The sequence below is a fragment of the Pezoporus flaviventris genome, unplaced genomic scaffold (genome assembly GCF_033815535.1).
Source record: "Pezoporus flaviventris isolate CSIRO_AGI_PZ_B2104156 unplaced genomic scaffold, CSIRO_AGI_Pfla_v1 ptg000007l, whole genome shotgun sequence".
NCBI lineage: Eukaryota > Metazoa > Chordata > Aves > Psittaciformes > Psittacidae > Pezoporus > Pezoporus flaviventris.
In genome coordinates this window covers 9,429,829-9,444,309 of record NW_026892555.1, presented here as the reverse complement: position 1 = coordinate 9,444,309, position 14,481 = coordinate 9,429,829, and positions in this window count along the sequence as shown.

Genomic DNA, 14,481 nt, shown 5'->3' with positions numbered 1-14,481 from the left:
AAGCCACTGCAGGTGCTGGATGAGCAGAGGGTGAACCAGCCGCTTGCTGCCCACACCAACAGCAGGCTCCTGCAGAGCTGTTTGATTCAAACAGCCGAGATCTGGGGGAGATCTGCTCCTGTTGGCACCTCCTCTTACCCTGGTTGGAAGCCATCATTGGATGTGTTGCCTTATGCCAAACCTATTCATAGCTGCTTAATCCTCTGCAGCCAACCAGCTCGGTGTCGTGGACTTCCTTCCAGGAGCCAGATATGGCAGTACCATTATACATGTGGCTTTTGAGTGACTTGTACATGGCCAGGCAGCAAGCCTGTGGCTGAGCAGGTGTTGAAATCCAGCTCTCCCAAGCTTTAGGTTGGCAGCCTTTCCACCAGGAAACTCTTCATTTAACTTTCCACCATGGCAGATGGGGTTACATTGATGTAGGAAGGAAGTCTCATGCGCTTGTGCATCTCTTCCAGCCCTTCTTCACCTCTTCCCCAAGGCAAGGAAAAGAAATGTTGCTCTGTGCCCAGGACAGAGCAGAAAGGGAGCTGGATTGCCTCTGGCTCTATGCACCAGAGGAAAGAATGGGACAGTTTTGGGCAACGTTCAAGGCAGGTCTTGCAGGTTTGCAAACTGCTCCCGCAGGGCTCCATCACCAGCTCTTATCCATGAGAGCCTGGCAGGTGTAGCAGCAGGTTTCTCTGCCACCCTTCACTTCTCTCTCCTTCAAAGCAGGAACAAGCTGCCCTGGAACATGCTGACCTTCGGCTTAATTCTTTCTTTTTTCCCCCAAGTCAGGGACACTCACATGAAAACTGTGGAAAGCTGCAACAACCTCAGCTTTTTGTCAGCTTTCCTTGCACAGTGGCTCTTGTTCTGCTCTTGGCTATTGGGTAAGAAATCAATGTTACTGTGCGAGCAAGCTCCCAAACAGGTGGTGATCACACACATATTAACTTGAACCAGTGCAGGAGGCACCCTGTCCCCCTGTGGACCCACCACGGGGAGAGGATATCTCATCACCCTTTGTTTGTGCTCAGAGTGCGGCTGTCCAGAGGATGGTGCCCAAGCAGATAAGGCTCTGGGCACAGATGTCTGGTTTGATTATTCCTTTCCTTTTGGTACGGACCATATGGTAGCACGGGCAGCACAGATAGCTGGCAATCAGGATTCCTAGGCTCCCTCCATGACTTTACTGCTCGCTCATTTCATTTTCAAAGCGGTTTTCGTGCATCAGCAAAACTTGCTGCCTTGAACCTCCCCACCCCCTTAAAACAAGAGCCCTCCCTCATTACCGAAGGTGCTTTGGAATATAGTAACCACGTCTTGCTTTCCTATCACAAAATTAGATGCACTTCATGCTTGTAAACTTCTTTGGCACCAACAGATAAAAGGTGCTACAGACAGGTTGCTAATCAGTTTGATTGAGTAAAGCGTCTAAAGTTTGCCACTGCTGCTGGAGGATTGCAGGCTGATCCATCTATAACCCGGAGGAGTAAGATGAATTAGGTATGATAAGGATTGTTTGGTTTCTGGTCTGTCAACCAGTGAATGAAATGGCTCAGTGTTTATATGCCAGGTCACAGAGAAAAGTTTCTTGCGATTGGAAATGATTAGGCACACTGATTAATGTTTCCAGTGCTCTTTGATCCAGAGCTGCCAGTTGGAATGAGTCTTGCTGCACAGACATCCCGACTGCCTCATAGTGAAAGTGCACGGGGTAGAAAATTGACTGAAAAAATGCGGGTGGGGATGGGAAGGCTCTGTCTTGAGATATGGTCTTTTTCCACTGGGGACTCCAGGGTTGCATTCTTTGAACCATCCCCTTGTTCCTGGAAGTCAAGGCAGTTTGTAAGTCACATTGTGCTTGTGGGGTTTATTCATTGTAAAGAAAATGTTGAGGATGATTGCCAAGTCACCTAAACTTCCACTGCTGATAAGGACCTCAGTGTCTGCTAAGTTAAGGACTGAGCACCTCAGGATCAAGGAAAGTTTTAAAACATAGCACTTTCTGAGTAGTTTGCGGCTCTTGTGAAACTGTTAATGTTTCTCTCCTTGTGGAGGTGCCATCTCCTGCATACCTTCTTGTGATGGATGTTCCTTCTGTCGGCCAGAGGATTTCCCATTTTTAACCCTCAATTAGGGTATGCCCCTTTTATCATTGGTGAGATATTTGAAATAGTTGCCTAAGACAAGACACAGGAGGATTTGCCTGGATAAGAGAAAGAATCCCCACCACTTCTTGTCATTCCCACATCACCACAGTTTGTCTTCATTATTTTGTATCTCCATCATACTTTGGGTGTTATGCTTGAACCAGCTGGGAGGCCTCAAACATATGCTGCCTAATACATTTTCTTTATGACAAGGTCTGCAATGTTTGTCATCCTCACCGTCACGCCTGTCATCCACACTTGGTCCTTCTAAGTCAATGTCCCCTTTTGTGCAGAGTCGTCTATGTCAGGATGGTATTTATCTCAAAATGCTTCTGCTGCAGGTGATTCATCAGTTATAGCTGCTTTTGTTCAGGAAAGGGAGGAAGCGGGAGCTGGGGCTGCCCCCTTTTCAGGCAGCCCAAGGTCTACCCTACTGCTCATGGCCACCTCTGTGCTTGCAGGGAGAAGAGCAGAGCTCTGGGCAATTCTACTTTCACCAACCTTCACTGTTCCTTTGAGTGTGCCTGCTTTTCCCATGTTCTACCGAGCATACACAAGAGCTTGCAGAGACCAGCACTGAGCAGTAGTTCCTCTTTAACATGAGAGGTCCATGTCCCATCTCCACTCAAGTCAGTCACCTGCCCACTACCATTGCATATCTCCAGACAGGATCTGTGTGTTCTCTCCACTCACAGCCCTGAGACCACAGCTTGTCCCCATCCAAGGCCTCTGATCTCTGATAGTGCCTGAACTCATCCCTATGCTGGGCTGACAGCTTTGCTTTAAGCTTTCTCTCTCTTTACTCAGCTGTTTTCACACAATGGATCAAAATCTCATCATCTTTCCTTTCTCTGACTTGGTTCCTTTCAGCCGATGTATTCAGCAGAGGGAGGATGGACAGACAGTGAACTGGACCTTGTTATGTGGGAAATGGGTATAAATGCAAGAACACCTCAGTTTCCTGTCTTTGTGAGGTTGTGCTTCATGCCTGTTTTCAAACCCACGTCGTCTTCCTGTATGGTCTCAAACAGTTAACAACAGTTTAATTGCAGATCATTTTCACAAAACCAGGTGCCCACTCTGTCTATTTTCTAACTTCCAAGTGGCTCCGCTGTGGCTGCTTGGCTTCTGCCCGCCCTGCTGCTAATGTTCCTGCTTTCCTCCCCGGCTTGCTTGGCTGCCCCGGCGTGTTGCTGGGATGGGGAGCAGTGATGTAGGGTCTCCTGGAAGCCTGTGAATGGGGCCAAGCAAAACACAGCTGGGCATCACCCCAAGTACCTCAAGGACTCTGAGCAGGTTCCCATTGTCTCAGACATCTCATTGTGCTTAATAGTGACAGAGGTGCCTGTATTGCTCTCATTCATGGCAAGCTAGAAGCTGGGGCCAGGAAAGGGAGGAGTGTGGAATTAAGGTATGTCTCCAGCTCCTCAGGGTAGGAATCGCTGCTTATCTGAAGCAATTTGGGGAGGTATTTCTATCTGAAGCAATTCTGGAGGAAAAACTATTTCAGGTGTGGTTTCTGCGATGGAAATGATTTCACACTGGTGGAAGCCACCCCAGACGTGTGCCGCAGCACTCGGCCCTGGTGCATGCTGCCAGTGCTGCTCCAGCTCGCTACCATCCCTGTTGTTTCCGCTCTTGCTGGCTGCCTCCTTCCAAAGCTGGCTCTCCATTTGTCCTGCCCATGTGAGGAGGGTCAGGAGAGCGTTGGTGTGAGTGATAAACCCACCCTTCTTGTCCTGTCCATCTTGGTATGGATCCTCACAGGGAAACGGTGAGTGGGATGGCAAGTTTGAAGGTGCCTGCCAAAAATTCCACAGCTCCATCCTTTGTCTTGTTATTGCTACCACAGTTTGTTGACCCTGGCTGTGTGTGAGGCTGTGTTCATCTCCTGGGCTCATAGCTCAAGCCATGACAGAGGTTTCTGGTAGGCTGAGACCTTTGGCTACAGCCAGTTTTGTCTTTACAGCTCTCATGGGAGGTTGCTGCACCCACTTGGAGGCTAGGCCATGCATGCCAGCTCATGTCTAGGAGGCGGAAGGGCAGGGCTTCTGCTTTGGGCAGGCACATGAAACAAGTCCATAGTCAGGGGACGCATGGCCAGCAAGAAGTATGAGACTCACTGCCCCTCTGGGCAGGGTTAGACTGGGCAGAAACCTGGCAGGGAGGATGTCTGCCAGGTGTCCAGGTTAGGGTGCAACCCAGGCCATTAGAAGTCTGGGTATGTGGGAGCTGGAGCTGCTGTCTGAGGTAAAGAGATCTTTAACTCTTTGTATCTTGGACACTCATGGAAAATAAATATTGTTGCATCCTTACTGCTTTCTACTCCAAACTGAAAAGCTCATGACAATTTTGTCCCCCACCATAAATAAATAGCAAAGTATATATTAAGAAGAATTGAAAAAGAAACACAGAAACTCAGACAAGTCTAGGTTGGAAGAGACCTCCTGAAACCAGCTGGTCCAACTTTCTGATGAAAGTAGGGCCTTAGATTAGGTTTTCAAAGCTCAGTCAAGCCACATCTTTAATATTTCTAGTGAGGAAGATTCCACTCTATTCAGACAACTGATCTTGCTCTTTAGTTGCTCTCACAGCAAAGATTTCTTTTTTTAACACTAAAGTGGAACTTCTGTTGAAGCCACTTGTGCCCATTGTTTCTTCTCCTGTCATAGTGCATCTTCAAGAAGAGATGCATCTTCTCAAGTGCCTTTTAGGGATTGGAAGGCACTTGAGTGCCTTCCAATCTGAGGATCTGAGTTCCCCGCCCTAAGCCTTTCCTGCTCAAGGATGAGCAAGCATCACTCATTCCACTGTGGCTTCTCCAGCCAGGTCATCTTGTTGATCCCCTCTGTGCTGGACCATGTCCAGGCTTTCAATGTCTCTCTTGAAATGGGGAGAGAGAAGCTGGACAGTGTGTTCCAGGTGTGGCTTAACAGGTGCTGAGCAGAGTAGGAAAATCATATCCTTTCATCTACTAGCATAAATAGTCTTACTAATTCATCCCAGGATGCTGTTGGCCTTCATTGCTGCCAGGATACAAGGCTGGCTCATTTTCAGTTTGCCACCTGCCAGGACACCCTCTGCCTTTTCAACAGAGCAACTGCCCACCCAGCTAGTGCCCAGCTGGTGCTACTGCTTGGGATTATTCCATCCCTGGTTCAGGACTTGACATTTATCTCTGCTGAAGCTCATGTTAAATCTCATTCTTGCTGGCCAAATCTCAACAGCCTGTTAAGATCTCTCTATATGGAGGCTTTTCCTTCCAGCGCATCTACCTCCTCTCCCAGCTTAGGCTCATCATCACATTTGGTGACAGTGCATTCAGTCCTGCTTTACCAATCATCCATAAAGCTCGTTTGCATTGACTCCAGAAGAAATTAATTTGTGCCCACCTGCCAGCATGACTTTGAGCCTTTAACCACCACCCCCTGAGCTCAACACTTTAGTCAGCTTCTCAACAATTTTGTGTTTCATCTGTCCAGTCCATATCCTAATGCCTCATCAAAAAGGATTTTGAGGAAGGCTGTGTCAAAGACCTTGCTAAAATCAAGGTATATTGTATCCGAAACTTTCCCCTCATCTGCTGAACACGTTGCTTGGTCAGGCATGATTGACCCTCTGGTCTACCCATGTTGGCTTTTCACAATGGGCTTTTTGTCATCTGTGTGCCTAGAAAAAGCTTGTGTAAGGACCTGTTCCATAGTTTTCTTGGGGATTGAAACAAGGCTGGTTGGTCTGTGATTTCCTGGATCTTCCTTTTTTTCCCTTTTCATAGGTGGCCATAGCATTGGCTCTTCACCAGCCTTCAGACAGAAGATGTCTCTCCACACAAAACTGTTTACTCTTTGTGTTTCACTTCCCCTACATGGGGAATAATGTTGTTGACACCAGAAATATTGCTTAAAGCACTATGGATGACAACATGCAAAGAACAGAAGGTCCTTGTGTGTGTTGATGCCAGTCCAAATTAATTAGACAGGACAAATTCTGAGCTGAAAAGGACAATGGTTCACAGTGGCATCTAGTCATGACCTTAATTCTGGAGATGCTCTTGTTGATGGTGGAATAATCCTGTCTGCAGATCTAGGTGAAGAGCAGTTCTGTGTGGCATGAGCTATCATTAATATTATTCTTGCAAGTTCTGTTTAACAAGGTCTTTGTCCTAGCATGCATTCAGCAGTCAAGATTTTTTCCTCCCTGCTAGTACCTGGAAGCCAGGTATCTCCACAAAAGTGATCTTCGTTTCATGGGACTATTGTGATATTCAGTGCTGCTGCCTAGTACTATGATGGGGTTCATTAGATGGAGTGGTCATGTCCTGAGAGGGAGCTAGAGTTCTTTTAGAGGTCTCTCATTAGCTGAAAGGTCTGTGTAAAGTTTGCACAGGCCAGTGTAGTAAGTAAGTGGCCTAGTTTTAGACTTACATTGTTATCAATAATTATATATATCAATATTTGTTTAATCAATGCAGTTAGTTGGCACAATTGCACCATTGACACACACCCTCAGGTGTTTATTTCATGTTGCAAAGCAAGCTACACATTGTTAGCCCAGACTTTCCAGCTTTGAAATAAAGAAGTTATCCAATGATACCATAGTAGTTGCATTGGAACTGCTATTTTTGCATTTTAATAACCACCACATTGACTAAGACTAGGGAAGACGTGCTCTCCACTGCCAAAAGATGAGTTTTTCTTATTCAGCTTATCAAGTGACCATATCCTTCATATGTCAGCAGTTGGTGGCTCACAGCCTGGCTTCTGGGAAGAGCAAGAGGAGAACAGCAAGGGCTGAATGGGAAATTCCAGAAAGATCAGGGAGGTTCACGTGGGGCTTTTGAATGAGACTGCCCTCCTAGGCAGGAATTTGCCAATGCACAGCTGCACATGGGTATCCTCTTCCACACCTATGGATTCAAATTTTAAGGTGTAATTGTAATTACTGTTGTAATTGTAAGGTAATTGACATGACATTGCTTAACACTATTATTAATAGTCACAGAGCAGGTAGCTATGTACTGCAGCCTTCTTGTATCTTTAATAATGAAGCATGTCCTTAAGCCTTCCCTCTAGGAGGGTGGAAACCTGGCATCCACCCAGAGCCCAAGTTAAGACAAACCCCAAGTTATTTCAAGATGGTAAGAAGAAAAGTATGGGAATTTTTCTCCCATTTTCCAATGTTTTTTAGTTCTTTTTCTTTTCACTAACATTACCCATTTTTGGTCTGGCTGTAAAGGGTCAGTAGAAAAAAGACACCACTGAAACATGTCATTGCTGCACCCGTGGTCAGTATTACATGTGTACACTGTAATAGTCAGCTGAGTTTAAATAAATATACAGAACTCCTGGTTTTGGCTGAGCAAAAAGTGCCAGCTCTTTGCGCTGGTGTTTTCCCTGTGCTGTGGGCTCCCTGCTGGCACTGCAGAGGTAGAACTGTTCAGGGTGTCATTTGCTTGAAACACTTTTATCACGGCTCCCCATGAGCCCTCCCTCTGCCTGGCTGCTCCCAGGTTTTCAGTGAAAGGCCCTGTTCACACGTGTGGCAACTCGAATTATCTCTAAATAAACTAGTATATGTGGGGAGTAATTCATGAACACTTCCAGTGCAATGATAAATGGCAGGCAGGGACATTGCATACAAGGTGGCCCCTCAGGGATGTGTCTCCATCGAGTTGTGCAAGGATCCTGTAGAAGAAGGGTGTGGAAACATGGCCTTAAAATAAAACTGTGTCTTTTGGAGCTTTAGAGGCTGGGCTGTGATAGATGTCAAGTATTTGATCTGTCACCTCTTGTCTAATATTGTATCTCCAGAATTTGACAGGTACTTCGGGGTTTACCTCCAATTCCTCCCTGTGTTAATACCAATCTGCTTCCTGAAAACTAACAATCATCTGAGCCCTTAAAAGACACCTTAAACAGTCACTTTTGATAAATAACAATTTATATACTGGCCTGCTATTTTCCAGCCCTTGCTAAAATGATTCTTGAACTGCAGTTGAGCTTTGTCTCAAGAGGCCACTTTTCTGCAATGACCAAGAGAGAGTGGAAAAGCCCATAAATACAAGAGTTGTAGGTGTTTGTGGCTAGGTTTATCCTAACAGGTTAAACAGGGACAAGACATAGCCCTGAGCACTGGCATATACCTGCCCACACCAACTCATGCTTCTCCAGACAATGCCTGGGCACCATCTGGGGACTCACACTAGCCAGAGGCCATCCCCAAACAGAATTTGGCTGCCGGCAGCTTGCTCTAGAGAGGTGAAAGGGCTTAGCTGTCTGGATATGAGCTGCTGGGCAGTTGGTTCCAGTGCCAAACAACAGTCCCTGGCTTGTCTTACTTACATGCATGGACAAGATGAAGGTTTTGGGATACAGGAGCCCCACTGGTGAGGTACAACATACATGACTTTTACAATTCTGGATGAAATTTTGAAATACATAGTTCTGTTGAACTTTCAGGTCCTGCTTTCACATACTGTCTCTCTGGGAAACCCTGCACTTGATGAATACCTGTTATTGCTCCCATATGACAAGCAAGGGAAGAAACCTTTCATCTTCAGGTAGCAGACATAAAATAATGTGAAATGACTGGGGAGGAGTTTTGTTCTGGTCTATAGAGAAACTGTAGGAAATTCATAGATAGATAGCTGCTGATATAATTAAGAAGCATGGTGTAGCTCCCTATTTGTGAGAAGAGGAATAAGAAGCAGAAGGAAAGACAGCTCAAAACCATGGAAAAACCAAATAGAAATAGTAGGCAATCTGATATACAGGGTCTCATTTGTCACATTATAATGTCTAGGCTTTGTCTCTACACATCTGTACCAGTGTCTACTCCTTTTTTTTATTAGGCATAAACTCACAGTAAAAGGCATCCATTGTAGTCAAACTAGTCAGGTTTATTGTTCCTGTGGAAAAAAATTGCGCTTCTTCTGACCTTAAAATCCCAGCTGAAATTGGTACAAATAAATAACTAGTCTTGCCTTTATGGAATGATGTTCCTGGGGAAAAACCTGTATTGTGATCTGAGTCAATGCTGCAAAGCTCATCTTGTATAAATCACTAGTTCTGGAGTCCAGTACAGCTGAATTATAGCTGAAATGTATTTTGGTCCATTATATCAATGCACTGTTTGTACTGGGAATGCCAAACTGGACACAGTGCTCCAGACACAATCTCACAAATGTCATATAAATGGGAATTACGACTTCTTTCAACTTACACAGTTGTCTCATCATAGATAGTAGCCTGGTCGATCAGCCAAGAAATCATTAGTAATCTGCTTTTCTACACTGACCCTAATAGGTTACTTTCAGAGGAGTTAGCATGTCTTTGGCTAAGGCACTAAGGCTAGAAACATGTCTGACTTGAAAAGTAGAAGGTAGGTCTTGTCCTGTTTGTCATTGCTTGTGTATCTGCATGACCTGTTTGAATAGAGTCCCATGGGCATAGGATGCATGATCAAGAGCAAGCATGTGACAAGATCTGAAGGCAGTAGTGATTTGTCTTTGATCTCATAAGGCTGAGACTCTAGGATGGTCCTTCCTCAGTCCTGAGTGTTCCTTGTACATGGTTATGTTTTCCTCCAGTTGTTTGTATCTTCTGCTTTTGAACAAAATTAGCCTTGAAGGAAAAATGCGGGACATGATTCAGGCATCTCACTGGAGCTGAACTGCTGCAGCTAGTGGAGCTGCACAGGGGTTTACAACATGTTTATGCTAAAGTGAAGAACTGTGTGAATAAATTAATAGCCCTGAAGTTCTTGAGAGCAAACACTTTGGGTTGAACTGAGGTGATGAGAAACAAATGCCCCCCTCTCCTTGTCTTGCATCTTCTCACATCCCATCCTTTGATTATGCTCACCAAGGCGGGTAAAAGGAATCAATATATTGAAGGATTTATAAAACTCTTGTCGTGTTCCCAAGGTCTGCAATCAGTTGACAAAATGTGCACAGCCACAGAGCAACCCGGGAGGCTCTCTTCTCAGGCTGGGAGGTCTGAGGGCTGCCAAAGGTTTCTGGCCCCCTCTCACAGCCTGATGCGTTGAAAGAGTATCGTTTGGCTCCATGACACTGTGGGTCTGTTGACTTGTGCTTGTATGTTTTTGCTTGGATGTGTGCACAACTCAGAAGCAGGTCTGAGGTTAAGTAAAGCCCTTTCCTTGGTGGGGAACCTTGATCAACATGTCACAGAACATGACAATTTCCATAATGGTTTCTAAAAAATGCATATGGGATTAGCTGCCAGCTTCCACGGGTGGAATATGTGGTAACTGTCTGAAATATCTAATGTCTGGGCTCTGCCCTCATGTCCACAGCAGTTTTGAACAAATCGTTTGATTTCTCTATGCCAGCCAGTTGATCTGTAATAGCGTACTATTTATCTGACATCTTTTAGTGTTGTGTGGCTTATTGCAGGGCTTTTCATGTTGGGGATTTAATGTAGGTTTTAGTGATTTTTTTTTTTTTCTGTTCAAATTGAAAAAGAATGTTGTTTTTTTTTCTTTTTTCGCTCTTTACGGATATTCATTTAAGACTTCTGAAAATTTACTCCTTTTACCGTGTCTTAATTCAGGTATCTAAAGCCATGGCCCATTTTGAATTTAGGCCAAAAACCCCTGCCATGGCATGACACAGTTTTCTCTTGGTTGAGCACACAACCTAACTCGGCACAGATGAGTATGGAGGTAAGAGTGATAAGAAGATGGGATGTTATATATCTTGCCTGGCAAGGATATAACAAGGTTTTGCCCTGTGTACATTAGCTGGAGCACGCTCATATGGTCCTCCAAGTCAGTGGGTTCTGCTCTTTATGAGAGTCCTGTGCAAGCGTGAAATACTGGAAATAAAAAGACAGCTGAGGGCAATTCTGCAGTCGTTACGGATTTGTATTTCAGGAGCGAGTGACTGCTGGGGTCAGTAATAATACCCAGAATGGGCCTGCTTTTCATATGTGCTAATAAGCATGTGTTGGGGTATTTACATGCAAAGAGGGAATACTTATGATGCACATCAAAAAATGTTATTAGGTAGGTTGAAACCCAGAATGATGCCATGTCCTGCTTACCACGTCTTCTGCCAACATTTTAGTCATTTGCCAACAATCTTGTTTGCTACATCCCTTTCAGTAATACATTTCTGCTACACATCTTGAAAGAGTTTAGAGTTGAAGTAAAACTGGTTCTCCCATCCCCACTGGATTTGAGTGCAGATGAGAATCAGAATCACGTAAAAGGCTTATGAAAACAACTATTTTTGGCTCAGCCCTGATAGGACAACAGCTCCGTTGTTCTGCTCTGATATTCAGTGTGACTCATCTTTAGAGGACTTTCTGGCCCATTTTCCTTAAAAATGTGCTCGATCCAGAGTACTGACTCGGGCTTTCTAAAACTGGAAACATTGGAAAGGAACAGATTGTTCATTTGTTGGGTGTTGGTTGACCTTTTTTATGCCACCTGATCTCAAAAGGTGGAATATGTGCTGTCTTGTGCAGCAAGGTGATTTCAACCGAAAGAATGTTTTTTGTGAAGGGAAGGGAATAATGGAGAGGGCAGGTTTCAAGGCTCTCATGGAGAGTGAGGTCAGGTGTCCTCTGAGACGAGTAGATGATGGCTGCTTCAGAGTGGGAAGAGTTGGCAAGACTGGAAGAATCCACTCAAAACCTCACCTTGTCCTCTGGCTGTACCTAGCTAGCCTCTGGTTTCAAAGGATTTTCCTGGTCTTTGGGACTCCCAAAGACTGAGCTGCCAAACTTTATACTTGCCATGACTAATACAAATATGACACTCAGCAGAGATCCTTGAGATATTTCCTTCTTCATTTCCCCTCATTGTCTAGGATCCAGGAATACCGCTTTTACCCAAACTGGGTAATAATGAAAAATGTTTTTTTCAGTCACTCAAATACCAGAAAGAAACGTATGTTTGAGAGCAAGGGTTGGGGAGAACTCAGACTTGTCGTCCTCCTAGAGAGGACGCATCTCTTCCTTTTCACTTGTGTAATTTCCCTGGATATATGATCTTAGGCCACAACTGGGCAAGATAAGGACTTGTTGTAAAGCTGTAAATAATCTCTCTCTCTAGGGCTTTAAGAACCATTAGGACGTTAGAGATATAGGTGAAAGCTGCCTTTGCCAAGAAGAACTTCCATGCATGGAATCTGGAAGCGGTCTGATGTGGACATCATTGACCAGCAGGCTGATTAGTTGTACATAAAATCTGGCTCTGCTGAAACCAGTGCAAAACTGCCATTGATTTTAAGAGATCTGAGTTTGATCCCCAGTATATTTATTTCCATTACTTTCTTCCTATGCTTTTTCCTTTATTTTTGGTATGTAGGCATGGAGAACTTGTGGAAAACAGTGATATGATTGAGACACCCTTACTGGTATGGCAAGGGGTGAGTAGTTGCCATTCTGCGAAGACAGAGTTTTGCCTGGCACTTTGAAAAGCTTTTCGCTTTTTCCTACCTGTCTTGCTTCAGCTTTCCAGGTTAAACTCGTGCATGAATGACAGGTCTTATTATTTTGAGTGTTCTGTGTTTTTCTTTGTTATTTAGAAACACAATTTGCAAAGCATTCGTCTTAGCAGGTCAATTTGTTCTCAACTGGATCTTAATGAGACTAGTCCTCCCTTTCCCTGGGAAAGTATGTGCCTCTAGTGAGAGAAGCCCACCTTTCACAAACCACAGCTAAACGTTGTTTTTTCAGTAAAACACAAAGCACACAGCTTGCAAATGTCAGTTTTTCTTAGCTTGAAGCAAATATGCATTTTGTAAATGCGGGACACAGACATATTTTGATGTGGGTCTTGAACAGAGCTTCAGTATAGGCATAGCTCATCTTTAATTTATAGTTACACGCAATTGAGCAATTCCAGGAAAAGACATTTTGTGGTTCTTGGGCCAGGGAAGAAGAAGAAGGATAAAAACCTTGTACCCTAAACAGAAACAGTTACAACACGCAGTACGGATCTATGTTCCCTAAATGAAAACCTAGTGCAAAGCTCTTGAAATGTTTTTCAGGATTAAAATCCCTGAAAGATTAATGCTAAAACTCTTTCAGTTATTACTTATTCTTTCTCTGGGAAAAACAGAAACACTCCTGTTTGTTTGATACCTCTGTTGCCAAAAGCAAGTGAAGTTAAATCCAGTTGATGGCTGGTCATAAGTGGTGTTTCCCAGGGCTCAGGGACTGATCTGGTTGAGGGGATTGAGTGTACCTTCCCTAAGTTTGAAGACAACACCAAGTTGGTTGGGAGTGTTGGTCTGCTGGAGGGTGGGAGGCTCTGCAAAGGGATCTGGACAGGCTGGATAGATGGGCTGTGGCCAATGGAATGAGGCTCAGAAAGGCAAAGTGCCATGTCCTTCACTTGGGTCACAACAACCCCATGCAATGCTACAGGCCTGGGGAAGAATGGCTGGAAAACTCCTCAGCAGAAAAGGACCTCAGGATGCTGATTGACAGACCTGAACGTGACCCAGCTTGTGCCCAGGCAGCCAAGAAGGACAATGGCATCCTGGCTTGTATCAGCAATAGTGTGGCAGCAGGGCCAAGGCAGTGATCATTCCCCTGTATTCCTCACTGGTGAGGCTGCACCTCGGATCCTGTGTTCAGTTCTGTGCTCCTCACTATGAGAGAGACATTGAGGTGCTGGAGCGGGGCCAGAGAAGGGCAGCGGAGCTGGTGAAGGGTCTGGAGCACAAGTGTGATGGGGAATGCCTGAGGGACCTGGGGGATTTAGACTGGAGAAGAGAAGGCTCAGGGGGATCTTAACGCTCTCTACAACTGCCTGAAAGGAGGTTGTAGTGAGGTGGGGGTCAGTCTCTTCTCCCAGGTAACAAGTGATAGGACAAGAAGAAACAGCCTCAAGCTGCACCAGGGGAGGTTTAGATTGGATATTAGGAACAACTTTTCACTGAAGGGGTTTTCAAGCTCTGGAACAGGCTTCCCAGGACAGCAGTGGAGTCATCATCCCTGGAGGTGTTTAAAACCCATGTAGATGTGGTACTTCAGGACATGGTTTCATGGTGGACTTGGCTGTGTTAGGTTTGCAGTTGGACTTGATGATCTTATAGGTCTTTTCCAACCTAAACAATTCTATGATTCTAAGCTATAACCACAGGTTTTAATCTGATTATAAAATCTGCTGCAGGAAATTCTCTGGACTCCCTTCTGCCTAGGGTTGACTTAATTGATCAAAATGTAATTTCTGGCCTGAAAGTTCATCAATCATTGGAGGCCAATGGAAAGCTTACGGTAGTGTGCTATGTTTACAGAGGGACTTACAGTCTTTCAGGAGTCAGAAGCATTTTAAAAGCAGTAATTCATTCATGCTCTCCTTC